The sequence below is a fragment of the Carcharhinus amblyrhynchos genome, chromosome 24, assembly GCF_965287045.1.
Source record: "Carcharhinus amblyrhynchos chromosome 24, sCarAmb.v2.hapA, whole genome shotgun sequence".
Taxonomy (NCBI): Eukaryota; Metazoa; Chordata; class Chondrichthyes; order Carcharhiniformes; family Carcharhinidae; genus Carcharhinus; species Carcharhinus amblyrhynchos.
Window position 1 is genome coordinate 26,251,152 of NC_137347.1, and position 26,955 is coordinate 26,278,106.

Consider the following 26,955-nt stretch of genomic DNA (forward strand, 5'->3'; position numbering starts at 1 on the left):
AATCTGCACATCTTTGGATTGAGGGAGGAAACTGGAGTACCAGGAGGAAACCCATGCATACGTGAGTAGAATGTGCTAACCACTGTGGCATCATTCTGCCTTCTCATAGATAGAAATCATAGAATCCTACAGTGCAGAAAGAGGCCATTCAGCCCATCGAGTTTGCACTAACTACAATCCCATCCAGGCCCTATCCTCATATCCCTACATATTTATCCACTAATCCCTCTAACCTATGCATTCTGGGACACTAAGGGCAATTTAGAATGGTCAGATCAACCTAGCCCGCACATCTTTGGACTGTGGGAGGAAGCCGGAGCACCTGGAGGAAACCCACGCAGACACAGGGAGAACGTGCAAACAGACAGTGACCCAAGTTGGGATTCGAACCCAGGTCCCTGGAGCTGTGAAGCAGCAGTACTAACCACTGTGCTACCGTGCGGCCCAAAATATGTATTTTATTGCTATCTATATATGTCATGAAGTGTAAGCAATGCTTAAAATGTGCATTAATCAGTTTGAGACTTCAAGATGAATGCCACATAACTTTCTCATTCCTTCCAGGATAATAAAAATTGAGGTTACATTTGCTGAGTAACTAGGTGAAAAAAATTGCTCAATATGCACTGTCCTTTACTGGTACATGTAAGCTTCAGTAAATGGATTTAAGCTGTTAAGATTCAGAGTTGACTTAAAATGATATTTCCCACTAAATCTCAGCAGAGACATCAAGCTAAACCCAAGCAAATCTCATTTCGCGAGCACTGATTAGAAACAAGTTGTTTTTAACATTCACAATTATAACCAAAATATTTCACAATCAATTACCACCAAGCCTCAAATAATTATCCCTTTAAATAAACCACAGCCAATGATGATGCAGTTCCCAGCTGGAGAATAATTGTGCAAACAATTGTCAAACAAGGTTAAGAATTCAAAAGTTCGTAAACAAGATTTTGAATATTTATAAAGAATTGAAACCCATCCTTGAATTATATTTTTCTGCAGATAACTTGCGAGGCAGTACATTGGAGATCCAGTCCAATTCACCACAGATACAGGACAAGCACAAGGACAAGTGCTCGAATTGAAAAGTTTCAAATGGTGTCCCATAACAGGCCTATGTATCTTTGCAGCAACATCACCACGCAGGATGAAATATAGAACAAAGAAAAGTACAGCACAGGAACAGGCCCTTTGCACTAAGTCAGAGTCTATCATGATGCCCTAATTAAATCTGCCCTTAGTCTGTATCCTCCTATTCCCTCCCTATTCTTGTACTCATCCAGATGACTCTTAAATGTTACTAATGTACCTGCTTCTACCACCTCTGGCAGCGCACTCCAGGCACCCACCATTCTCTCCATATAAACTGCCCCCATACATTTCCTTTAAATGTTCCACCTTCACCTTGAGCCTGTGCCCCCTTGTAATTGACACTTCCACCCTTGGAAAAAGGCTCTGACAATCCAGCCTGTTTATGCCTCTCAATTTTGTAGACTTCTATCAGGTCTCCCTTCAATCTTTCCAGTGAAAACGATCCTGGGTTATTCAACCTCCCCTCATAACCTACATCCTGGTAAATCTTCTTTTGTACTTTCTCCAAAACTTCCATATCCTCTGGGAGTGTGGTGACCAGAACTGCACGCAATATTACAAAAGCAGACTAAGCAAAGTGTTAAACACAGAACATGCAAATTGATTCGAACATCAGAATGCCACCCTTTGCTAATTCCCGATACACTCTGCTCAATTCTGTTTCCACCCATTTGTAAAGAGGATTTGAGTATATACAGGAGGTGCAAAAGAAAATCTGGATGTCCGGCTCCCAGAATCTTAACATAACTGAACTTAGCAAATGTAATATATTCATTTTTTAAAATGCTAATCATCCTGTTGTGGCCATCTAAGATGGCAATTTGTAAAGCACACTGGGACAACTGGGCAAGAACTAAAATGACAGGCTGCAGTTTAAAGACAGAGACAAACAGGCTGCAATCCTGATGACTGAATAAACAGGATATGGGTCATCTCTAGGATGAAAAAGACTTTCTGGTCACACTGGCTTGTTTACCAGACATAAGGGCACAGTGACCCTTTATTTAGGAGGGAGGTATGTGACCTATGAGCCTCCAGCATCTACAGACACAGCCACTGGGGACACACCCAGAGATAGGTGTGGTAGCACCTGACTGGACCCTTCTCGATCGGGCGATCACATCCTGATTAGTTGATTGGCAATGGCCAAAAGGGGCGTGAAACCAAACAGGGTATAAAGGGTGCTGCGCAACCAGAAATCTCTATCTGACCCCACAAACGAACTACAACAATGGTGACCATCGCCAGCGACGACCAGCACGAGGAGAGCCACCACACCCGAGAAGGAAGAAGGAAGACCAGAGCCAGAGTGCCAGACCAGACCAAAGGACTAAAATACGCAGACAACTACTGAGACCAACACACAGATAAAGGTCAATACCTGCTTGGGTACTTGCCAGTCACGCAAAGTTAAGACAAGGTCTTGTATTGGACTTGAATTCTAGTATTTTCTGTAAGTTAACTTATTGTTGGTTGGGTGGGTGATTATTAATTGTGTGGGTTTAAATAAATATTAACTCTACTAACAAGACGTCTATTTGTAGTTATTTGTCCACCGTATAAGGGTTAAAACAAACTGTGCGGCAAGCACCACTGTAATTCCCTTCTATTCTGCAGGTGTGCAGATATGCAGAAGGCTATATAATCAACAGTTTCACTCCTGTTCAAGGAGTGCAAGTCAAAATCTGAAATTGATACCCTGCTGCTGAAAAGTAATGATTCTACAGTAAGCTGAAAGAAAAGCTCATCATAAGCAGCAACACAGATCTGTAGGTGTTGAAAATGAAAACATTCAATACCCAAGAGCTATAATTAGACAGCAGGAGCAAATCAATCAACTCTATTGCATGCAGAAAAGACACACGTCAACAAGGAATATAATAGGTATCCAAAGGAACAGAAAACCCTTACTGTTAAATTAGATGATACAAATCTCCAACTGAAGCAGTTAAAAAATGTTTCTGCGGAAGCTGGGACCTGTACAAGAAGGACAGGTTGTTCCTGAACTGAAGGGGCACCTATATATTGGACAGGAGATTTGCCAATTCTATTTTGGAGGGTTTAAACTAGTGTGGTAGTGAGGGGTTGGGAACCAGAGCAGGTCAGTAAGCGTAGAGACTGGGAAAAAAGTGAGACGAAGATAAACATAGCCCAAACAGCAAGAGTAGGCAGAGGGAAGCTGCAGGGTTCAGTGGGATTGTAGGTCTCGAGTGTGTTTGCTTCTCAATGCAAGTAGTATAACAAGTAAAACAGATGAATGTAGAGCCTGAATTACCAAATGGAATTATGATGTAATTGCAATAATGGAGTCATGGTTAAAGGACAGGACTGGCAGTTTAATATTCCAGGATAGTGTTGTTTTAGACGGGACAAAAGGGGAAACAAAAGAAGTGGGGGAGTTGCATTGCTGATTAGGGAACAGATCACACCAGTGTTGAGGGAGGAGACAATGGAGGAATCTTGTAGTGAGACATTATAGGTGCAGCTCATTAATAGGAAGGATGAAATTGCAATGTTGGCAGTACACGATAGACCTCCCTACTACAAACAACAGAGGTCCCAGCACTGATCCCTGCAGAACACCACTGGTTACAGATCTCCATTCTGAAAAACACCCTTCCACCATTATTTTGTGTCTTCCATAACCAAGCCAGTTCTGTATCCATCCAGCCAGCCCACCCCAAATCCATGTAACTTTAATTTTTGTAATGGTCTGTCACTTGGGACTCTGTCAAATGCCTTACTAAAGTCCATTCACAGCCCTTTCCTCAAATTTTCTTTGTCACCTCTTCCAAAATCTCAATCAAGTTGAAGAGACTTGACCTTCCCCGTATAAAACCATGCTGCCAGTCACTAACTAATCCATTTTCCTCTAAATGTGCATATATCCTGTCCCTCCATTTCTCCTCCAAAAGCTTCCCCACCACTGTGAGGCTCACCAGCCTATAATTTACTAGCTTATCCCTGCTTCATTGCTCAAACAAGGGAGCAACATGGGCTATTCACAGTCCTCTGAAACTTCACCTGCGGTTAAAAAGGATGTGAAAATATCTGTTAAGGCCCCAGCTATTTCTCCCCTTGCCTCTCGCAGTAATCTAGGATAGATCCTATATCTTGGGCACTCTACACTTTCTCCTTTGGCATATTGACGTTCTTTAGAGCATTCACATACATATCCCTGATCTCAACATCCATCATGTCCTTCTCCTTGGTGAATACCAATACAAAGTACTCATTAAGGATTTCACCCACTTCCTGTGGTTCCACGAAAACTTCCCTCTATTGTCCTTGAGTGGGCCTATTCTCTCGTGCGACCCTCTTGCTCTTAATAAATACATAAAAAGCCTTGGGATTCTCCTTGAGCCTGCTTGATAAAGACATTTCATGGCCCCTTTCAGCCCTCCTAATTCCACTTTTAAGTTCCTTTATACTTTTACTGTACCCCTCTCATCAGTTTTTACAGGCCAGATCTACCGTGTGTGTCCTTTTGACTAAACTTACAATTTCCCTGGTCATCCAAGGTTCCCAAATCCTGCCATTTTCATCCTTCGTTTCTGCGGGGACATGCCTGTCCTTAAAAAGCCTCTCACATACCACAAGTAGATTTGCCCTCAAATAGCTGTTCACAATCCACATTGCCCAATTCCAGTCTAATTTGGATATAATTGACTCTCATTCAAAGGCCATTCTTGCTCAAAATCTTACGGAATTATGGCTGCTGAGCCCAAAATACTTCCCTGCTGAAACACTGATCACCTGGCTCGGTTCATTCCCCAGTATCAGGTCTAGTGTGGCCCCCTCCCTGATTGGATTGCCAACATACTGTATCAAAAAGCCTTCCTGGACACACCTAACAAAACACCATCCGAGCCCCTAGCTGTAAGGGATTCCCAGTTAATAAGGGAGAAATTGAAGTCACCCACTACAACTACTCTGGCTATGAGAGGAAAGACAGAGGCTGGAAAGACGGAGGCTGAGGAGAGACCTGATAGAGGTCTACAAAATTATGAGGGGCTTAGACAGGGTGGGGCTTTTTCCAAGGGTGGAAGTGTAAATTACAAGGGGTCACAGGTTCAAGATGAGAGGAGGAACATTTAAGGGAGATGTATGGGGGAAGTTTTTCCCACGCAGAGAGTGGTGGTGCCAGGAATGTGCTACCAGAGGTGGTGGTGGAAGCAGGCACATTAGCAACATTTAGGAGGCATCTGGATGGGTACCTGAATAGGGAGGAAATAGAGGGATACAGACCAAGTAAAGACAGAAGGGTTTTTTTTTGAAGTTTACTTAGGGCATCATGATTGGCACAGACTTGGGGGTCCTGCGTTGTTCTTTTTCGACTGACCCTAGAAATTTTGACAGGGTCAGCACCGAGGCAGTTGGGCGAGAGGGAGTCTCTAATCATTCCACCCAATCTCATTTGCACCACTGGAGCCACAGGACATTTACTAAACTGGATAGATTGGCAGGCAGAGGGGCAGAAATAGGAGTCAAAACAGATGGAAGGATGTAATTATTGTGCTATCTTTGAAAGATCTCTATTTGAGACAATCTTAACTCTCATAATTCAGTCCGATGCTGAAGGATGTACCTACTTTGCTTCTAAAAAACTTGAAATCTAAGAACAAAAAAAGTAGAACTTTTCTCCAGACTCAAAACACCATGGAAAGGAAACCAGCAATTTTTTAAAAGACACAATATTATTTTTAAACATTGATAAAAGGCTGTATTCAGAAGCATTCCATGCAGCAGCACCCACTCAAAAAAAGTATTTACACTGAAACTGCTCAACATCACTGCCCTCCCAACATACATTTATAAAATTGTTCAAATGATACACAAGGCCACACTATCAGTGAAAATACATTTCATGTCTGACTTTGAAAAAACAGCAGCTCCCTCCAGTTCATTTATTTCCTCCTAAAGTATACAGTTCAAGCATGTCATCTGTTTCTGAAATGGCAGCTAAAGCTGTTGTCAGGTCAAATGAAAGAAACTGGAGCCAGGCCAGCTTTAAAGTTCACAGCTTAGTCTAATGTTTGCAAGATGAATTTCCACTTGAAATATTCTCAAATACTTAAGGGTGCAAATACAATTAAGCCACAGTGCTGATTTCATCAAACTCATTACTGCTGCTATCACCTCGCATATACACATGCACAGCAGACCAGATGCCCTGTCCTCTTGGATGGGTACAAGAGATGTCCTGGTATCTGAAGAGCAAAGGAGATCTTCACAATATTGTGATCAACATGCAATGAGAAACAGATTCTCTGGTTACTTATTGCTGAATGTGGGATGTTACTGTGTACATGCTGCCATGTTTCACTACATTATGATGTGGAGATGTCGGCGTTGGACTAGAGTAAGCACAGTGAGAAGTCTCACAACACCAGGTTAAAGTCCAACAGGTTTATTTGGTAGGACATACCACAAACTTTCAGAGCACTACCCCTTTATCAGGTGAGTGGGAGTTCTATTCACAAGCAGGGCATATATAGACACAAACTCAATTTACAAGATAATGGTTGGAATGTGAGCCTTTACAGGTAATCAAGTCTTAAAAAGGTACTGACAATGTGAGTGGAGAGAGGGGTTAAGCACAGGTTAAAGAGGTGTGTATTGTCTCCAGCCAGGACAGTTAGTGAGATTTTGCAACCCCAGGCAAGGCGTGGGGCACTCGCATTCCAACTGTTATTTTGTAAACTGAGTTTGTGTCTTTATATGCCCTGTTTGTGAACAGAACTCCCACTCACCTGATGAAGGGGCAATAATCTGAAAGCTTGTGGCTTGTGCTACCAAATAAACTGTTGACTTTAACCTGGCGTTGAGAAACTTCTTACTGTCACTACATTATAACAGTAATTGTACTTCAAAACTAAAGTGTGTGTGTGTGTTTATTTAGATGTCCTGGGGTAATGGGCAGTGATATATAAATGCAAGTTAGTAGCTAGTGACAGCAACCTGGAAATAGGTCACCTACTTGTCCACAAAAAGAAAATAAACTCAATTTAACATTTTTCAGAATAAGTGAGTGTTAGCAATTTGAGACAGAAATTTGCTTTTGTTAATATGGTCACAGTTAATGGGTACATTGATAAATGACATTTTCTAAAACACCTATCGACTGAATTTAAATTTGTTTGGTCACGTTCTATGCTTCTAAAAAGTGCATTGGGGGATGGACATACTACTTTTAAAAAGCAATATGAAATATGGACGCTGTGCCTTCACAAAATAGATTCCAGAAAGTCAGGTGATTTCTTCTGACATCTCTTGGAGCTGTCACAAAATGTAAATGGCTTTGCCAAGGACTTGTTGATTACCTTTCACCATTTCAATAAAGGAGAATTAAAGACCAGGACAACATCTAGGCTTAGGGTGAAGAATGGCAAGTAATTGTATGTCACACCAGTGCCAGGCAATGACCATTTCCAAGAGGGAAAATCTGACCATATCCCCTTGAAATTCATTCATTTCTGAATCTCCCACTAGCAGCCTGAGAGTTAACATTGACCCAGAAACTTAACACAACCAGTCGTATAAATAATGTGTCTACCACAGCAGGTCAAAAAAATAGGAACTTTTTCACCACCCACTCCCTAAAGACTGCCCACCTTCACAAAGGCATATGTCAGCTGTGAGACGGAATACTCCTCACTTGCCCAGATGAGTGCAGCCCCAGTGCTCAGGAAGCTATCGAGGACAAAACTGTCTACTTGATTAGCAGCGATCCACTACCTTAAACATTCACTCCCTCCATCACTGACACACAGTGGTGTACCATCCACAAGTGCACTGCAGTAATTCACCATGAGCCTTTCAACACCACCTTACAGGACAAGGGCAGCAGACATACCGAACAACAAAGACCTGCATATATCCCTTCAAGCCACACATCACCCTGACTTGGAACTATGTCACCATTATTTCAAAGTCACTGGATCATGATCCTGGAATTTCCTTCTAAACAGCACTGTGGGTGTATCGACATCACATGGACTGAATGGTTTAAGGCTGTGGTTCACCACCACCTTCCCAAGGGCAATTAGAAACTTAGGCAATTAATGATGGCCTAACTCAGGATGCCCACATCCCAGAAAAACAATTGAAAAAAACAAAAACTTGAAATCAAAAATGGCCCCATGAGGATGGTACTTAAGATCAGCCAGTCAGGATGATCATACCTAGAATTTTTGATAGGATATCAATATTTCCCGCGTGCCAATTGGTTGACGGAATACAATACCATCGTCACATCACTGAAACTGGCTGGAGGGGGAGCCAATACCTTATTAAGTCACAGGGCAACCCAGGAAGACAGCCTGGGACCAGCACCTCAAAGGGATGGATACACCACCCAGGAAAAGGAAACAGCCTTGCCTTGAAAATACAGTTAGCCTTGACAGTGAAGAGGGCTAAGCCATCGTATCCACAAGATTATATACAAGAGCTCAGCAACAATTTCATCTGAAGTAGCCAGAAACATCCCAACCTCCATCTGTCTTTAAAGGAGCCACGAGCAAAGCCTTTAGACATTTAACATTTTCAAACACTAAATTAAAGTGATCTGGTTCCTTTTTACCCTTCTAGTAACACATGTGCATGTTAGATCTTTGGAAATCAGCTTTTCTTGGGTGTATGCGGGTGTTACTAGCGCTTATATTCTAGCTGCTGCAAATGTTTATCTTTCTTTTAAAGACTTATGAGAATGTCTGCTCTCAACACTCAAAGGGTTGAAACATGCCTCCAAAAATACATCTTATTGCAGTCAAGGGATGAGAAACTTATCTCCCCCATGTGTAACAAATTGTTGAAAAACACAATTTAAGTGCCAAAGGTAACATATGAGAGCCAAAACTGCATTTCAGAGTGAAAATGGGATGCATTGGTTTTTAGTGTAGTGTCACAACTATTAAGCGTATGTAACCTGCTGCTAGAAACTTGAAGCTTTATGATTTGTCCTGGAAGCAGGTGTTTACACCTAACTCTCAAGGCTTCTTGACTGTCGAGTTTAATTTGTGAATTGCCAAGTTAAGTGTGTCAAAACTTTGCAGGGTTCTGAAGTTACATTGTCACTCCAGTAAGAATGTCGTGGAACAGTCACAAGCTGTGTTCTAATGAAGTCATATTTAAGACTCGAAAACGTTAACTCTGTTTCTCTCTCTACAGATGCTGCCAGATCTGCGCAGTTTTTCCCCAGCATTTTAATATTTACATTGCAACTTAAATTAAACTGGTCCTCACCTTACCTGGAACATCCCACGAGATAATCCTGAACGGTATCAAAGACCGAGTGAGAATCACAGACTTGGGGTGGATTTTCCCTCCACTGCGATCTCCATAGCGAGCAGGACACAAACAATGCAACGGTTCGTTGACCTTTGGTAGGACTTTTCAGCCTTGGGGCGAGCACGGCTAGAAAATCCACACTCGACGTCAAAAATGAAAGCGTCCTATTCAAGTACTAACCTTGACTAACACAAGCAATTTTGATTAAAATAATTAGCACCCCTCCATTGAACAACATACGTTTCAATATCACTCTTTGTTTTGTGACAATGTTTGCTCAGTGACATATTTTCGTGACTGTGCACCAGTTATTCATTAAGCTTTTTCATAAAGCATTTATATCCTAGCTAATGAGTGCATTTCCTGCCAGAAAAATGCAGAAATCCCAAAGAACAAAAAACAAACACAGCCAACTACCTTAAACCACTTTATTCAGAGATGTTTTAAACTTTAAAGTTTATTTATCAGTATCACAAGTAGACTTACATTAACACTGCAGTGAAGTTATTGTGAAAATCCCCTAGTTGCCACACTCTGGTGCCAGTCTGGGTACATTGAGGGAGAATTTAGCATGGCCAGTGCACCTAACCAGCATGTCCATCGGACTGCAGGAAGAAACCAGAGCACACGGAAGAAATCCACGCAGATACAGTGGGAACGTGCAAACTCCATACAGACAGACAAACAAATGACCCAAGCCAGGAATCAAACCCTGGTTTCTGGTACTGTGAGGCAGCAGTGAACCACTGTGCCACCATGCTGCCCCAGGACATCAATGCAAATTATTTCATTGCAGGGTTTTGGTTATTCTTGCAAATATTCTCTCAACGATAAACATGAAAGTAATCAGGTGAAATGCAATAAAAGGTCAAATAAAATGCCAAGTTCAGTAATCCAAATCATAAACAAATAAAAGGTTGATGATCCCAGAGCTGGCAACTATATTATCACCAAATTGAAGGCTGCAAGGTTTGGCAATAGAATTTAATTAAACATCACTGTTATTATTTGACAGAACGTGGGCATTGCTGCCAAGGTCAGCATTTATTACCCATCCTGAGATGATAGCACAATGGTGGTGAGTCACCTTCTTGAACTGTCAAAGTCCATGTGGTGCAGGTACACCCACAACGCTGTTCGGAAGCTACGTGCAGTTGTAGTTGAATATTCAGCTGCCAGGGAGTTCCAGAGGGACAGAAACAAGTAAATCTCAAAACAAAGACACATGAGGGGATATTCATAGGCGGTGAGCTAAAAAGCATTGCTATTCACTGGCAGTGGTCAAGAGACATGGCGGAATCAAACTTAGTAACTGCTTTTGCATTAGGGTCTAATTAGAGTGAGGAAATTAGTAAAGAAAAAGTACCGGAGGAATTGTGACAAAAGACCAACAAGTTCCTGGATCTGATGGCTTACATCCTGAGGTTGTAAAAACAACAGCTGCAGAGATAGATGGTGCATGATTGTTATCTTCCAAAATTCCTTACATTCTGGACGGTCGCAGTAGATTGTGGAACGTGGTAAAGCTAACTTCCATTCAAGAAATGGACAGAGAGAGATTGAGAGGGAATTAGAGACCAGTTCACTGGCAGTTTTTGGGAAAACGTTGAAATCCATTACTAAGGAAATGGCAACAGAGCACTTTGAAATATCATAATATGATTTAGCAGTCGACATTGTTTATGTGAAAAGGAAATTATGTTGGACAAATCTATTTTGAGGATGTAACGGGTAGGATTGATTAAAAGCAAACAAAAACCGATGGATTTTGTACATTTAAAATTTTCCAAAGGCAGTTGATAAGATGCCACACCTAAAGTTATTGCACAATACAAGGGCTCATGGTTTTAGCATAATTAGTATCTATACAGGAGGATTGGTTAAAGGACAGAAAACAGAGCAGGAATAAAACAGGTCATTTTTAGACTGATAGATGTTACTAGTGGGGCGCCATAAAAATTAGTACTCCGGCTGCAACTATTTAAATTCTATTACCTCTGTGGGATATTTACCTGAGTCCTTGGTGCTTTGGGACAACAGTACTAACCACTAGAAAAAATAGAAAGTGTTGGTCTTCAAAGGGATTAGATCTCCTTGCAGTTAACTTGAAGGTACATCAAGTTTAGAAAGGTAAATTGCATGTTGGCCTTTATTGCAAGGGGACAGGAGTGCAAGAATAAGGAAGACATATTGCAGTGGTATGAACTTCGGCGATACCAAGTGGAGTACGGTGTATAGTTTCGGTTTCTGTACTCAAGGAAGGATATACTTGCTCTATCTTTGGAATTCTGTACGGCAGCTGTGGATATTCATTCAAGACTGAGGTCATTAGATTTTTGGTCACTAAGGGAACAAGGATAGTGGGATAGGATGGAAAAGTCAAAGGAACTTCAACCATGATCTTATTGAATTGCGCACTCGAGGGTCTGTATTTCTTGTCTTGCACCTGCACCCATCCAAGCAAGTGAAGAGGAACAGCTTCTGTCTGTTCACCCAAGCACATTTTAGCCAAACGTAATGCAGGTGATAATGATTTGCTATAAATCAGTTATTTATAGCATGCAGCTTTTGCTTGTTTGGGCTGGCCTTCAAATTTATAGCTTTTAATTCATTATGATTAAAAAGGAAATCAGATTTGTGACACGGTCAATCTGTGGCTGACTTGGCCATTGACCACTTGCTGATATTTAACTGCAATATGTTCGATCTCCGCAAGTTTTGAAACCAATTGACATTGATCAAATCCTTGACCACCACAGTCCTGCACCTTTTGATAGCTAATAATCCCCACTACTAACGCGATTGCCATTTGTTAACAAATGCTGCTCCTTAATATGGCTTTTTATTGGAACACTGAACAACTTTGAACCACCAGATTGCCACGAGCATCATTTGTATTCAAGGAAGCTGAATGCAAAATGCTCACGTGCCCTTGCTGTAATTTTTGAAAAGTGTGGCTTTCAAAAGTTCTCAATCCATCAGGTCTCATCACCTGCACCAAACCAAAATGCCCTCATGAAAGATGAATTTTTTTTTTCAAAATCGGGCTGCTAAAGGAGCTTGCGTAATGTAATAATCAGTAGCATCTCACCTCTGGAATCTGCAGGTAAACCACAGAGTAATTAATGGGACAGTATTTGTTGGCTGATGGAAGCTTTTGTAAAATGATGTGGGCAATCTCAATCCAATTTCACAATTCAAAACAGATGATTTGGATTTGACAGAAACAGACAGAGATTGGTATTAACTTCTGTATTAGGGGTGTTGTGAGACCAGAGAAAAAGCACACTGTTGAAGCAAAGTAGAAAGGCATTTTACTCAATATTTTTTTTTACTGGTTGCATTCTTTTTAATGTGGAGATTGAGAACCTGAAACTTAATGTGTCATATTACTCCCCTCGCTTTTCTTTGGTAAATACCAACCTCACCTCAAAAAGATGTCTGACAGCTGAGTAAACACAACACAAAACCTGTTGGAACACGACTTAGGCTACCAGTGCAGGAATCACTTTTACATTTCAAATATTTGTTCATTTTTCTTTCAACAGGAATTAATTCCAATATTATTTGTGCAGTTAATTGTTTGACCATTTGAAAAGATTAAGACATGATGCTAAAGAAGAAATGCACAGGTTTTTAGATTGCCGTGCAATCCTACATGTTCTACAGAGGGCCACCAGTTCTTGGGCATTTGCTGTTATTTAATAATACTTGGAAATTTCAGATGGTAGCACAAGTGGAAACTGCACAGCATTTCCTCTACATGGTACCACAGTGTCAGAGATGTCTCATATATAAGTAGCTCAATTCACAAAATAGACTTGTAGTTATATACAACACCTTATTACTCCTCTCAATGCCAATTTCAACAAGCCATTTGTCTTAAAAGTAGTATTAGTCTATTTATAAAGGAGAATTCTTCAACTTTGACTTCCTGGGGGTCAGGTGAACGTTGAATCAGCTCATCTCATCTGAGAGACAAGATCTCCAACATGCCAGTACTGCACTTGACAGTCAACCTAATGTCACGTACTAAAGTGAACTTGAACTCAAAAGCATACGATTTAGGCTAAAGTCTTCATCAACTGACAAATTTATTGATAGTAAGAAGTCTCACAACACCACGTTAAATTGGTAGCAAAAGCTACTAGCTTTCGAAAAGCTGCTCTTTCACTAATTCAACGCCAGCATCTCCACATCAAGTTTATTGATTACAGAGGAAACTTGACTCCTCCTTTACATGCAAACCCAAGAGCAAATAATGAATCTCTCAGATTTTACATAACCATTTAAACAAATAACTTTTGTATTAATGCTAAAATTAAAATGGTTAACCAAAACGAACACTTTTCCCCCCCAAATCTACTGCAATTTCTTTGGTCGTCTTAACCATTTCAAATCGTACCTATGGATAACACTGTCCTTCAGAATGCTGATCTGAATGAATCCCTTGGTGAATCTCGATGACTGAGAACAGGTTACTAAAAATTCTAAATTTGCATAGAAAATCTATGTGTACCAGCTAATTTCAAACACACCAATGTTTTACAATTAATAAAAAATTAACTATAGTTAAGAAAGCCCACCAACACCTCTACTTTCTCAGAGGACGAAGGAAATTCAGCATGTCAGCTCCAACTTTTACAGATAAACCATAGAAAGCATTCTTTCTGGAGCCATAGAAAGCATTCTTTATAGCAGGAGCCATACCAAACCGTATCACAGTTTGGTATGGCTCCTGCTCTGCCCAAGACTGCAAGAAACTACAAAAGACTGTGAATAAAGCCCAATCCATTATAAACCTCCTATCCATTTACTGTCTACCCTTCCCGCTGCCTCGGCAAAGCAGCCAGCATTATTAAGGACCTCACACACCCTGGACATTCTCTCTTCCACCTTCTCCCGTCGGTAAAATGATACAAAAGTCTGGGATCATGAACAGCTTCTTCCCTGCTGCCATCAGACTTTTGAAAGGACTTACCTTAAGTTGATCTTTCTATACATCCTAACAATGACTGTAACACTACATTCTGAACCCTCTCCTTTCCTTCTCTAGAATGGTATGCTTTGGCTGTATAGCATGCAAGAAACAATACTTGTCACTAAGCTAATACATGTGACAATAATAAAAAGATCATCTGATGACTGAAGTACCTTGGACCAAGTTTGGCAACTCCCATCTGGACAGTATCACTGGCCTTTCTGCCTGCCATAATTTGGGGTGGAGAATCCCAGCCACAGTACTGAAATAAATTGACAGTGGGGTATTCAAATACACGAGCCAGATCATCAAATCCCCAATACTATGGCCGGGATTCTCCACCCCCATTCTGTTCCAGGAATTAGGCTCATAAGAGTAGATGGAGGTACCTCAGACATATACCCGTAAGTTTGATTATGTGGCGTCAAACCCAACATCAAAAGAAAGGCTGCCACAATGATCCACAAAGCCCTGCACCACGAAAGCCAGTCTATCATGTGACAGCACCAGCCAGTTGTGGGCTGTCAATGGGAATTGCACACATAGAAAAAGGTACAACTTGTCCCGTTCCAACACTAGGCCAGTTTCAAAATTCTCTCCAAAGTTTGTTCACAACAGTGCCTGAGAAATCAATCCTTAATTCCAAAAAACTTCCCATTGATCCAGGAAGGCGGACAGCTAATTGCAGGGACATTATGGGTGAGCGGAAACTACAATAGAAATTGTTTTGAGCATTTCAGATGAAAGTTGCCTGCCAGGTTGTTGATTTTAATTCTATAAACAGAGTGGTCACTGAGAAGTAGAACAGTAAATCAAGTTCACAGCGAGGAGCCAAGGAATTTACATGGATCTGCATTGATAGTTCTTAATTGATGTTTGCATTTGTTATTCCCAACACCCAATTCTCTGAAGGAAGACAGTTCCACCACCTGACAGAGGTGCAAGCCGAGGCTTAATGATAGCACAAATCCAGAGGGTGTTGGTTCCTCTATGACTTGTGAAAAGGGTAAACGATCCCTTCTCACCCTGTCTGTAGTTATTGGCAGTAAGAAGTCTCTCAACACCAGGTTAAAATCCAACCAATTTATTTGATAGTAAACTCAAGCTTTTGGGGTTTGCCCCTTTGTCAGGTGAATGGAGTGTTCTGGCCTCAGACAGAGCATTAAACAGCACATACAGTTTACAGATTACTGATTAGAATGCAAATCCATACAACTAACCTGCTATATGTAGTTAGTGGCCACATTATCCTCAAGGTCCTCACCATTATCCAGCTGAGCAAACTGCATTCACCTGCTTCAATTGGTCATATACATACAGAGAATTCCTCCTATTCCTACACTGTTAACTCCGGTCAGTCCGAGTGGCCACTTGGTAATTCAGGCAGATAACCGTAGCCCCAACCCTAATCAGCAAGCTTACAAACACAAACTTCCTGCTCCATTGAGATTGGACACAATTACAAACACAGGAATTCTGTGGTACGCGAAAAGACCATTACATCGATCATATTTTAACAAGAATTGCAGTACCGAGCTGCCTTTACATACATCTCTCAATCCTTTTCACCAAAAACACATGCATTGCTTCTCCAACCAATTTAGACAGTCCACTTCCAACATCCTATCTTGCAACAGGTGTTCTTGCTTTATTGGAAAGTAATGAGAGCTGAAGCTGTTTAGTTCCACTTAAGAGAGTACAAAACTGAATCCAAATGACCATTGTGACCTGCACTTATTGTTGTCATAGTGACAATTCTTCAATTTTGTCCTGTTAGCTTGGATGTTGACTATTTCTAGTGTAAAATTCATATCCCCCCTCCCCACAGGTGTCTAATAATGGCATCACATCGTGTTCTGACTTACATAGTCCAGTTACACAAGCAACTTCATAACATCTTACACTCCTCACAATTAAGGGATGATATTCAGCACAGAATTCAAATTACAAACAAATTAATTGTCCACTCCGGCTGCCTCTTTGGTGTGAAAATTTATCTCACACTTTTAAATGCTGGAATTGTGTTGCAATATACAGAATACTTGAAGTTTACCATTAGGAGCAGCTGCCCCCAATTGAAGTATTAGGCCTTTTTGGTTCAGATCCAGTGCAGCATCTGTTGTCATCAGTCTAATGTCCGATATGCCCCTTATCTGGGGACCATATATTAAAATGATCTTTTGGAGCAAGGAGATGGAACAAAAGCTTGTTTTGAAAAAGCGTACACAGTAGGTGTTGGGGAAACTGAAGGAGTCCGTGTACTTACTTGGCAGTTTTGGAAATAAACCTACCTGAATATACAGCCTGGTTTCACATACAAGGAGTGGTATTAAGAACATAAGAACATAAGAAATAGGAGCAGGAGTAGGCCATCTAGCCCTTCGAGCCTGCCCCGCCATTCAATAAGATCATGGCTGATCTGTCGTGGCTCAGTTCCACTTTCCCGCCCTCTCCCCATAACCCTTAATCCCCTCTCTTATCAAGAACCCATCAACCTGCTTCTTAAAAATATTTAGCGAGGCAGCCTCCACCACTTCAACGGGCAGAGAATTCCAGAGATTCACCACCCTTTGAGTGAAGAAGTTCCTCCTCAACTCCGTTCTAAACCGCCTCCCCTTTATCTTGAGGCTGTGCCCCCTAGTCCTACTGTCTTTTTTGAGCGGGAAGAGTCTCTCCACCTCTATCCTATCCATCCCATTCATCATCTTATACGTCTCAATGAGATCTCCCCTCATTCTTCTAAACTCTAACGAGTACAAGCCTAGTTTATTCAGCCTCTCCTCATAGCTCAATCCCCTCAACTCCGGTATCAGCCTAGTAAACCTCCTCTGCACTCCCTCTAGGGCCAAAATATCCTTGCGCAGGTGCGGCGCCCAAAACTGCACACAGTACTCCAGCTGCGGCCTCACCAGTGCCCTATACAGCTGCAGCAAGACCTCCCTACTTTTATATTCAATCCCCCTCGCTATGAAGGCCAGCATCCCATTCGCCTTCCTGACCACCTGCTGCACCTGCAAGCTGGGTTTTTGCGACTCATGCACAAGGACCCCGAGGTCCCTCTGCACCGTCGCCTGCTGCAGTTTTTCGCCATGTAAGTAATAGTCCTTCCTACCATTCTTCCTACCAAAGTGGACCTGGTCACAGAGGATGTACATTGACTGTTAAATAAGAGAATTTGTCTCAGTCTTCTGAGGGAAAAAGAAACTACTGCGGGCGACCTCAAGTACAGAACGCAGCTGTCAGATTGCAAGCTTTGACCATCCACCAGTTGTTTCCGAGTCTGACCTGTACGAGCAACGGAAAAATAAGGTGAATATGTGGACAAGAATTACCTCCTCATCCCAGAGGAAGCAAGGTGCAACCTTGACTTTGTCATTAGCAGAAAGTCTGTGATTAGCAGCAAAGTATTTTCTAAAATGGACAGGGAAAAGCTTGGATACAAAGAGGGATTAACCCTTCCAGTAAAGGTTTTGAATAAGTTTTACAAAATAGTTGGGTTGTTGGAAGCATATGAGGCATGGTCAACATCTGACAAGTTTTATGAAGAGAAAGCATTCAGTCCATGGGAATAGTACATTAGGGACTTCAAGTGGTATGAGACACCAAAAATGTTTTGCCTTGAAATCCCAGAATTCGTATTGGCTTCCAACTTGCTGGGCTGGGCATGCATCTCTCATATCAATATGCTTTTGAATTTGATAGGGTTCAATTTCATGGTGAAGACTCTTGTTAGGCTAAAACAGAGTTGGGGAGGAACTTCTTCACTCAAAGGGTGGTGAATCTCTGGAATTCTCTGCCCGTTGAAGTGGTGGAGGCTACCTCATTGAATATATTTAAGTCACGGGTAGATAGATTTCTAACAGACAAGGGAATTAAGGGTTATGGGGAGAAAGCGGGAAAGTGGAACTGATCCACTTCAGATCAGCCATGATCTTATTGAATGGCAGGGCAGGCTCGAAGGGCTAGATGGCCTACTCCTGCTCCTATTTCTTATGTTCTTAAATGCCTACAGCTCAAAAAAAAGAGCTTTTGGGAAAGCAGTCATTTCCAGCTGTTTTCCTATCAAAAGCAGGCAATTCTGCTATAAAGCAAAGGATGGACCAAGTCCATAGTTGCCCAAGTTTGAGATTACCAAAACATTAACTGCACACCTTCAGACAATTTGAGAATCAAGACAAAAGCCAGCCTTGGGTTGGTGATTGTAGGCACAAACCAGAAAACTGCAATAATCGCTGTGGTTCCAAACATCATTGCACAATGAATTACCCTCAAGGAATCGTGCTATTGAAACATAGAACAGAACAAATCATTTGTGTGCTGACACTTGGAGGCAACTGCCATGAAGGAATTGGTGTTTTTAACAGGGAACTGGAGTCCAGTGCTTACAGATAACTAGCACCTTGTGTATCATATAGTCATAATTTGTGGGGCAGAGCAAGGAGGGACAAGATACAATAGATTGGGAATCACATAATCTGATTCTGTTGAACAGGAAGACACTATTCTGTTCAGAGATCAGTTACTCAAAATGGGTCCCCAGATATCGTACCTTCCAGAAGGTTGGACAACTGGGGGGATGCGACAAATGTGGGATGGGCAGGAAAATCTAAGCAATGGCTAAGTGTTAGGATGACGGATAAGCATTGAAGGCCATGGACTGAGTGAACAAAGACTGGCAAATGAGACAGTATTGCCCAAAGATATAATAATGCATAGCGATGAATCCCAGCTGAGGGGACACATTCATGTACAGTGGATAGAGCCTCAGACAGGGTACATGGGTCAGGATGAATCCCAGGTAAGGACAGGTTCACTCATGGTGAATAGACCTCAAATGGAATCCAAAGGAGATCTAAAAAGTAAAAACCAGGGAAAACTTCAACAGGCAAGTGATAGTTGGAAATAATTAGGTACTTTTCAGAGATCCCAAATGGGGATCAGTCAGCATGATCACAAAAACATTACAGGCGGAGGATTACTTTAATTCATGCATGGAGGATGTTCACCCCACCAGTCAGGTGGGCTGGGTCCTCAAAGATATGGATGATTTCAGGGATGAGAAGGAACAACTGTAAAGTCTGGGTTAAACAGTTGGATTGGCTAGGCACATAAAACCAGACCCAAATCTTTGGTGTTCTTGGACTGAGTACTATATTTTCATTTGTTCAGGAGATTTGAACATTGCTGACTGGGCCAGCATTTATTATCCATCCCTGATTGCCCTTGAACTGAGTGTTAGGGCATTTAATAGTCAATCACATTGGTCTGGCTTTCATGGAACTCCAGAACCACAGCAGGCAAAGGCAGCAGATCTCCTTCCCTAAAGGATATCAGTGAACCAAATGGATTTTTATGACAATTGACCACGTTTCACTGTCATCACTCAACTTTAATTCCACGTTTTTATTTGGATACAAATTTCATTATCTGCCATGGTGGGATTTGAACCCGAGTTCCCAGGGCATCACCCTGGGTCTCTGGCTTATTAGACCATTACCAAACGCCACTGCCTCCCCCTTACAATGTAGCATCCTAAAGTCCAGGGCATCTTACAAGTGAAGAAAAAAAGTGCAGAAATATAGACGCAAATTTCCATCTTAGGGTAAGCCTAAGAAAATAAAATTGATTGCATTGAACGACTCCTCTCATATCATCAGATTGTTTCAACAATAGGATCACATAGTAAAATAAAATTAGGGGTATTTGGAGGCAAGTTCCAAAGATGTGATTTATTTCTCTGTAGTTACCCTGCAATCTTGGAAATAAACCTGTCTGGAGATACAGACTGACTTCAGACTCATTCTGTCCTCAGGCATACAAGTAGTGGAATAAACAGTACTAATCTGGAGAATTTAATTCATACCAGTCACCAAGTCTGACATTTGGAAAGTTCAGATCCTTTCCTATGGTGGTGATATTTCTATATGTATCATGAGCAGCACCAGGCGTTAAGTGCAGGCAAAAAAACAATAAGAACATGATCTGACACAGCACAATCGCCATGACTATTTACTGACTGAAAATTAACTGCCTCTAGCAACTGAAGACATTTTGTTCTCCCTCAATGGCTCAAGTATAGAGCAGTGAGTCGGCTATAAGGTTTAAAATGCTGTTAGCTGTTCTCAGTCAGGGTGTGAAAAATGAGAACAAGATTCTCAGCTCTGATGCCCTCTGGAATTGAATAATTCTGCTGGCGCACATTTGCCAACTCTCAAGACAGACCAGTTGTGCAAATATGCCAGAACACAACTGGCACCTGTGCAACTATATTGGAGTAGTCAATGGCTTCAGGTTTGCAGCTGGAGAGAGACAAAAAAAAACGAGGGGCCACTTTTCAAATCAGCGCTGTTGAGGATTGGATTTGGTTACAGAAACCACTATACTTTCCTTTTCAATCCAACTTGCAATTCAGTTCTTTACTCCAAAATATGCATTCAGTATTTCCTGTGTTAAACCATGACAATACTCCAAAAAGTACTTCAATGTCCGTAAGACATTTTGAGACATCTGGTGATCATGAAGAGCACTCTATATATGCAAGAATTTTTTTCTTTATATGTCTTGTGTAGGTATCATTTGCAAGGAGGGTAGTGAACACATTTGGATCCTATCACGGCACCTTTTAAAAAAGTTACTTTCAATTGCAGGAGTGACTCTGGTTAACCCAATTGCAAAATACTCCCAAGTTAGAAAGATTCCCTGAAATTATTTGGCATCAGTATCCAAACAAGCTGCAACAGGTATATCATTTCCATACTTTAGTAAAAAGTAAAGGCTTTTGCCAAAATCCCTCCAGCTTCACAGGCACATTGTGGCTTGCAAAAATCAGCCAATAAAATGCAGTAACATAGCAGTTAGCTGCTTCTCGACAGTTCCAACGTGCCACAGTGAAAAACCACACCGACCTCATCAGAAGACAAACACGGGAAACGATGGACAGAGTACCCTTCATCGTCCAGTACTTCCCCGGAGTGGAGAAACTACGACATCTTCTCCGGCGTCTTCAACACATCATTGATGAAGACGAACATCTCACCATGGCCATCCCCACACCCCCACTTCTTGCCTTCAAACAACCACACAACCTCAAATAGACTGTTGTTCGCAGCAAACTATCCAGCCTTCAGGAGAACGGTAACCACAACACCACACAACCCTGCCACAGCAACCTCTGCAAGACATGCCGGATCATCGACATGGATCACGTCATCTCACGTGAGAACACCACCCACCAGGTACATGGTACATACTCTTGCAACTCAGCCAACATTGTCTACCTAATACGCTGCAGGAAAGCATATCCTGAAGCATGGTACATTGGGGAGACCATGCAAACGCTACAACAACAGATGAATGAATATCGCTCGACAATCACCAGGCAAGACTGTTCCCTCCCTATTGGCGAGCACTTCAGCGGTCACAGGCGTTCGGTCTCTGATCTTCAGGTAAGCGTTCTTCAAGGCAGCCTTCACGACATACAACAGCGCGGAGTCGCAAAGCCAAGTTATGCACACGAGGACAGCCTCAAGTCACACTATCTGTAACCTGCATGACTTGCCTGGGCTTGTAAAATCTCACTTACTGTCCTGTCTGGAGACAATACACATCTCTTTAACCTATGCTAATGCTATCCCCACTCTCATTATCTTCATTTTTAAGACATGAATAGCAGGTTAGTTGTAAAGACTTGCATTCTAATCAGTATTCTGTAAACTGTGCATGTCTTTATATGCCCTTTCTCTGATCAGAACCTTCCACACACCTGACGAAGGAACATCGTTTCCGAAAGCTTGTGGGTTTACTATCAAATAAACTGGTTGGACTTGAACCTGATGTTGTGAGACTTCTTACTCTACTTGAGCTGCTCAGAGGTTATATATTCTGGGCTAACACTTGCAGTTGAGAATTCATTGCTGTTTGCTTTATGAGGCAGATAAATGTGCTAAGATTGAATAGGTTGCTCAGTTTTGATTGGGACTACTGCAGCCACATGCAGAGTTGCATCAGTTTATATTTTATTTAAAGCTCATCCATGAGATGTCGCATCACTGGCTAGGCTGGCATTAATTGCCATTGAGAAGGTGGTGGTGATTTGCCTTCTTGAACCACTGCAATCCATGTGGTGTGGGTACACCCCCAGTGCCGTAAAGAAGTCATAGAAACCCTACTGTGCAGAAAGAGGCCAAATGGTTCTTCGCATCTGCACCGACCACAATCTCACCCAGGCCCTACCTCCATATCCCTACACATTTACCCACTAATCCCTCTAACCTACGCATCTCAAGATACTAAGGGGCAATTTTTTAGCATGGTCAATAAACCTAACCCGCACATCTTTGGACTGCGAGAGGAAACCAGAGCACCCAGAGGAAACCCACGCAGACATGAGAAGAATGTGCAAACTCCACACAGACAATGACCCAAGCCAGAAATCGAACACAGGTCCCTGGAGCTATGAAGCAGCAGTGCTAACCGCGCCGCCCCCATTTAAGGGTGCAGTTCCAAGAATTTGACCCAACAATTAAGGAATGGTGATATATTCCTATTCATCTGCTGCTGCCGCTGCCGCTGCCCTTATTCTTCGAGATGGTAGCAGTCGTGGATTTGGAAAAAGCCAATTAAGGAGCTTTGATGAGCTCCTAGATAGATTCAGTGACATTTACAACACAGCAGGCCATTCGGCTCATTATATCCAATAATGGTCAAAGATCCGACTACACTTAACCCGTTTTCCAGTGGTTGGCCCACAGTCTTGGAGGTTGTGGCAGTACAAATGAAAAACTAAATAATTCCTGTACTGCATCTTGTTAATGGTACACACTGCTGCCACTGTGTATCTGGGGTGGAGAGACTGAGTGTTTGTAGATGGGGTGTTAATCAAGCAGGCTGCTTTGTCTTGGATGATGTCGAGCTTCATGACTGTTGTTGGAGCTGCATCCATCCAAACAAATGGAGATGGTAGACAGTTTTTGGGTGAGTTACTTAATGCAGAATTTCTAGTCTCTGGCCTGCTCTGGTAGGTTTCTGGTCAATGGTCACCCCCAGGATGTTGATAGTGGGGGATTCAACGATAGCCATTGAATATCAAGGGCTGATGGTGGTTGGATTCTCTTATTGGCAGTGGTCATTACCTGCCACTGGTATGGTGAAAATGTTACTTGCTACTTGTGAGCCCACATCCAAATGTTTTCCAGGTTCGCATAGTGGTTAGTATTGCTGCCTCTCAGCGCCAGGGTCCCGGGTTCAATTCCCGACATGGATCACTGTCTATGTGGAGTTTGCACGTTCTCCCCATGCCTGCATGGGTTTTCGCTCAGTCCAAATATAGGTTAGGTGAATTGGCCATGCTAAAAATTCTCTGTGAACCCAAACAGGCGCTGGAGTGTGATGACTAAGGGATTTTCACAGTACCTTCATCGCAGTGTGAATGTAAGCCTATATGTGATTGATAAATAAATTTTAGGTCTTGCTACATTTGGCTATGAACTGCTTCAATACCTGAGTCGTCTCAAATGATGCTGAACATTACGCAATCATTGACAAAACACCCCCACTTCTGAACTAAGGATGGAATGAAGCAGCTGAAGATGATTGGGTATAGGACATTACCCTGAGGAACTCTGCAGGGATGTCCTAGAACAGAGGTGATTAGCCCCCAACAACCACAAGCATCTTTGATTCCAATCTGTGGGGAGACACCTCCTTCTCCACCCTGATTTCCATTTGCTTCAGTTTTGCCAGGACTTCTTCATGCTATTCTTAGTCAAATGCAGTCTTGATATCACGGACAATCACTCTGGTGTTTAGATCTTTTGTCCACGTTTGAACTAAGACTGTAATGTGGGCAGGGACTGAATGATTCTGACAGAACTCAAAGTGAGCAGGTTGTTGCAAAGCGTGTGCCTTTTGTAACATTGTTGATGCCCCCTTCATTATTGATGGAGCAACAATTGCCTGGATTGGGTTTGTCCTGCTTTGTGTACAAGACAAACCTGTGCAATTTTCCACATTTTTGGGTAGATGTCAATGTCCTAGCTGTACTTAGAGGTGCATTGTTCTATATTATTGCATTACAGAATGGTCCTCCTTGCCATTTGTTGAATTGGATTTGCCTCAATCATTTAAAAGGTCAAAGACCTCATGAAAAAGAAAAGGTCTTTGTTGTTCTGTTCACATCAACTTCCTGAAGTAGAAAGGAGATCATGCCCCTGTCCACATCAATGAGGATGAAGTAGAAAGGGTCAAGAGCTTCAAACAACTGAGTCAATGTACTACTTGGCGTGGTACTAAACAATCAACTGCAAAATGTCCAAATATTCGAGTTATAGAGTGCTATAACTGATGACTATATTTTGATTCCTTCACTGAATGTGGACATCACAAGTCCTTTACTTATTGGTCACGTTGAATGGCCCTCAAGAAATTGCAATCTATGGGGTGTTGGTCGACCCATAATACTGTCAGGTCACTGTGTTTGATACAATGGAGATGGCCATTTCAGGAGAACAGCAAGCACGTACTGGGGGTTTGGAGCCACACTTGGGCCAGATGAATAAGAATAGTAGATTTCCTTCCCCAGAGGATATAAAGAACACCTCTGGCTCACTACAACTTTCCAGTAGTTTCTCGGTTACCATTACTGTCACAATTTTTTTTTAGATTATTTCATTGACTGACTTTATAATTCCTCACCTTTTCTGGAGAAATTTGAACTTCTGTCACCTGATCATGAACGCAGACCCCTGGATTACTGGCCCAGTAACAACTAACGCACCTTCAAACACTGGCAAAGACAAGTTGGAGAAAAACTATAGTTCTTTTTTGTGTATGGGTATTTCTCAAAAACTGGGTGGGTTGAGCTGTGATGCTCTCCATGGTTAAACAATCTGCCAATAACTCACTTTTGTGATTGACAAATGAATAATGCCATGTGCCATTAGGTAACGTGAAATTTATAATGGGAGAAATGAAAGCAGGATAAAGATGGGGAGGTGATTTTCTTTTTGCAGAATACAACACTATTCCATAGGGTTAACTTCTGCACTGAAATCAAAATTTCTTCCTGAATCTTACCAGCCAGAGGTGAAAACACCAAGATAGAACAATTGTGTGATACAGATCACACTGTACTTGAGAATGTTTCCAACACTTAATATGGTGATACAATATTTTCAGAAGACCTTTAGCACCACAGTGTTTTGTCAAGAGGTCCTAATTTTAATTTACAAGTGATAGGAATGGTTTTTGATTTTGTATACACAAGTTACAGGTGAGGAAACATCAAGGAGGGACAGGGAAAACAAAATTCTTTGATTCCAATTTAAATTGTGCATTTGTCACAGGAAGACAGACAAGTGGAAAGGGAAATAAATCTGCAATGTGAACAGACAGGGAACCAAAGTGGTGAGAACAGCAACCTACAGGAAACTGGATCATTGTCCACACATTTGTCTTCTGCATCTGTGGTGAGCAACAGAAAGGAGAGAATCTCACGAGACACATTCGGAGAGGGAAGCAAAAAAGGAAGTGACAGTTGGAACAGAAGACCTGAACTGCTGCGAAAGCTGTGAAATGGGTATTTTTATACTGTGTACAAAAGTCAAGAATTAGACCAAGCTCAATAATACAAGTTAGAGAGCATTCCATGGCTAAAGCACTAGCCAAATCTTCCAACAACACCACCACCTCTTGTTTAGCTTCTATGAACAATGGTGACTTTTCACAGGGAGGTGCCTGCACTCAGCAATACCACACACTTATACTGCTGTCACAGGTTCAACAATACCACACTTGTATTGCTGTCACAGGTTCTACAGTGAAAAATTAACTGAGGACGAATGTTAGATCCTCAGAATTGGATTCTCCTTGACATCACAGGGAAAATTCAATCCATCTAAAAGCAGGTTTCACAAATGTCAACACAACAGCAACTAAGTAGTAATATCTATATATTTTAAAAGTACCATCGAACATAGACCACACAGCATTAAATGAGGAATATAGGATCAGAACAGGCACATGGAATAAACACTGACATGTCAAATGGCCCATTTTTGTGTTCAAATTGCTAGCCTTTTATTTCAAAGAATTAAGTTACTAGGACAATTGAATTGAAAGAAGATTTTTTTCCCCATCTAATCTGCTTTTCAATTGTTTAATATATTTAATACTCAGACTCTCCAACAGCTCAAAGTTATTTCAGTGACTAAATTTAATCATCATTCACTCTTAAAATGCATTTTATTATGGTACATTGTATACAAAGGGATTATGAGCATCAATCAAGGTCCTGGAATATAACTTGAGATTCAGGTTGAGATGATTAAAGCAGATTAATCAGCATGGTTTTGTTCTTATAGGGGAGCAAAACAAAAAGAAAGACGTTTTATCTTTAAGATTTTGTCTTTGCTGTGTCTCAAACATAACAATAACATAGATAATGCACAAATTGGGAGCAGGGGTAGGCAATTCAGCCCTTCAAGCCCACTACACCATTTAACATGATCATGACTGACCTTATCCTGGTCTCAACTCCATTTTCCCACCTGCTGCCCATAGCCCTTTACCCTGCCTTTCATCAGAAGAAT

At 41.6% G+C, this 26,955-nt stretch overlaps 1 protein-coding gene and 1 non-coding gene across 5 annotated transcripts in view; one reads left to right on the plus strand and one right to left on the minus strand.

The window, feature by feature from the left end:
- Window positions 1–26,955, minus strand: part of LOC145357905 (cAMP-dependent protein kinase inhibitor alpha-like) — a 98,701-nt gene that overhangs the window by 26,971 nt on the left and 44,775 nt on the right. Inside the window, exon 1 of one of the 4 annotated variants that reach the window (XM_080211470.1) lies at window positions 21,744–21,842. The exons of the other annotated variants lie outside the window; for them this stretch is intronic. The gene's annotated coding sequence lies outside the window, so the exon portion shown is untranslated. Of the gene's footprint in view, window positions 1–21,743; window positions 21,843–26,955 lie in introns of those variants that run through there. 4 annotated transcript variants of the gene reach the window in all.
- Window positions 16,443–16,642, plus strand: LOC145358053 (U2 spliceosomal RNA). The gene has a single exon (XR_013889423.1). It is a non-coding gene; the product is annotated as a U2 spliceosomal RNA (small nuclear RNA).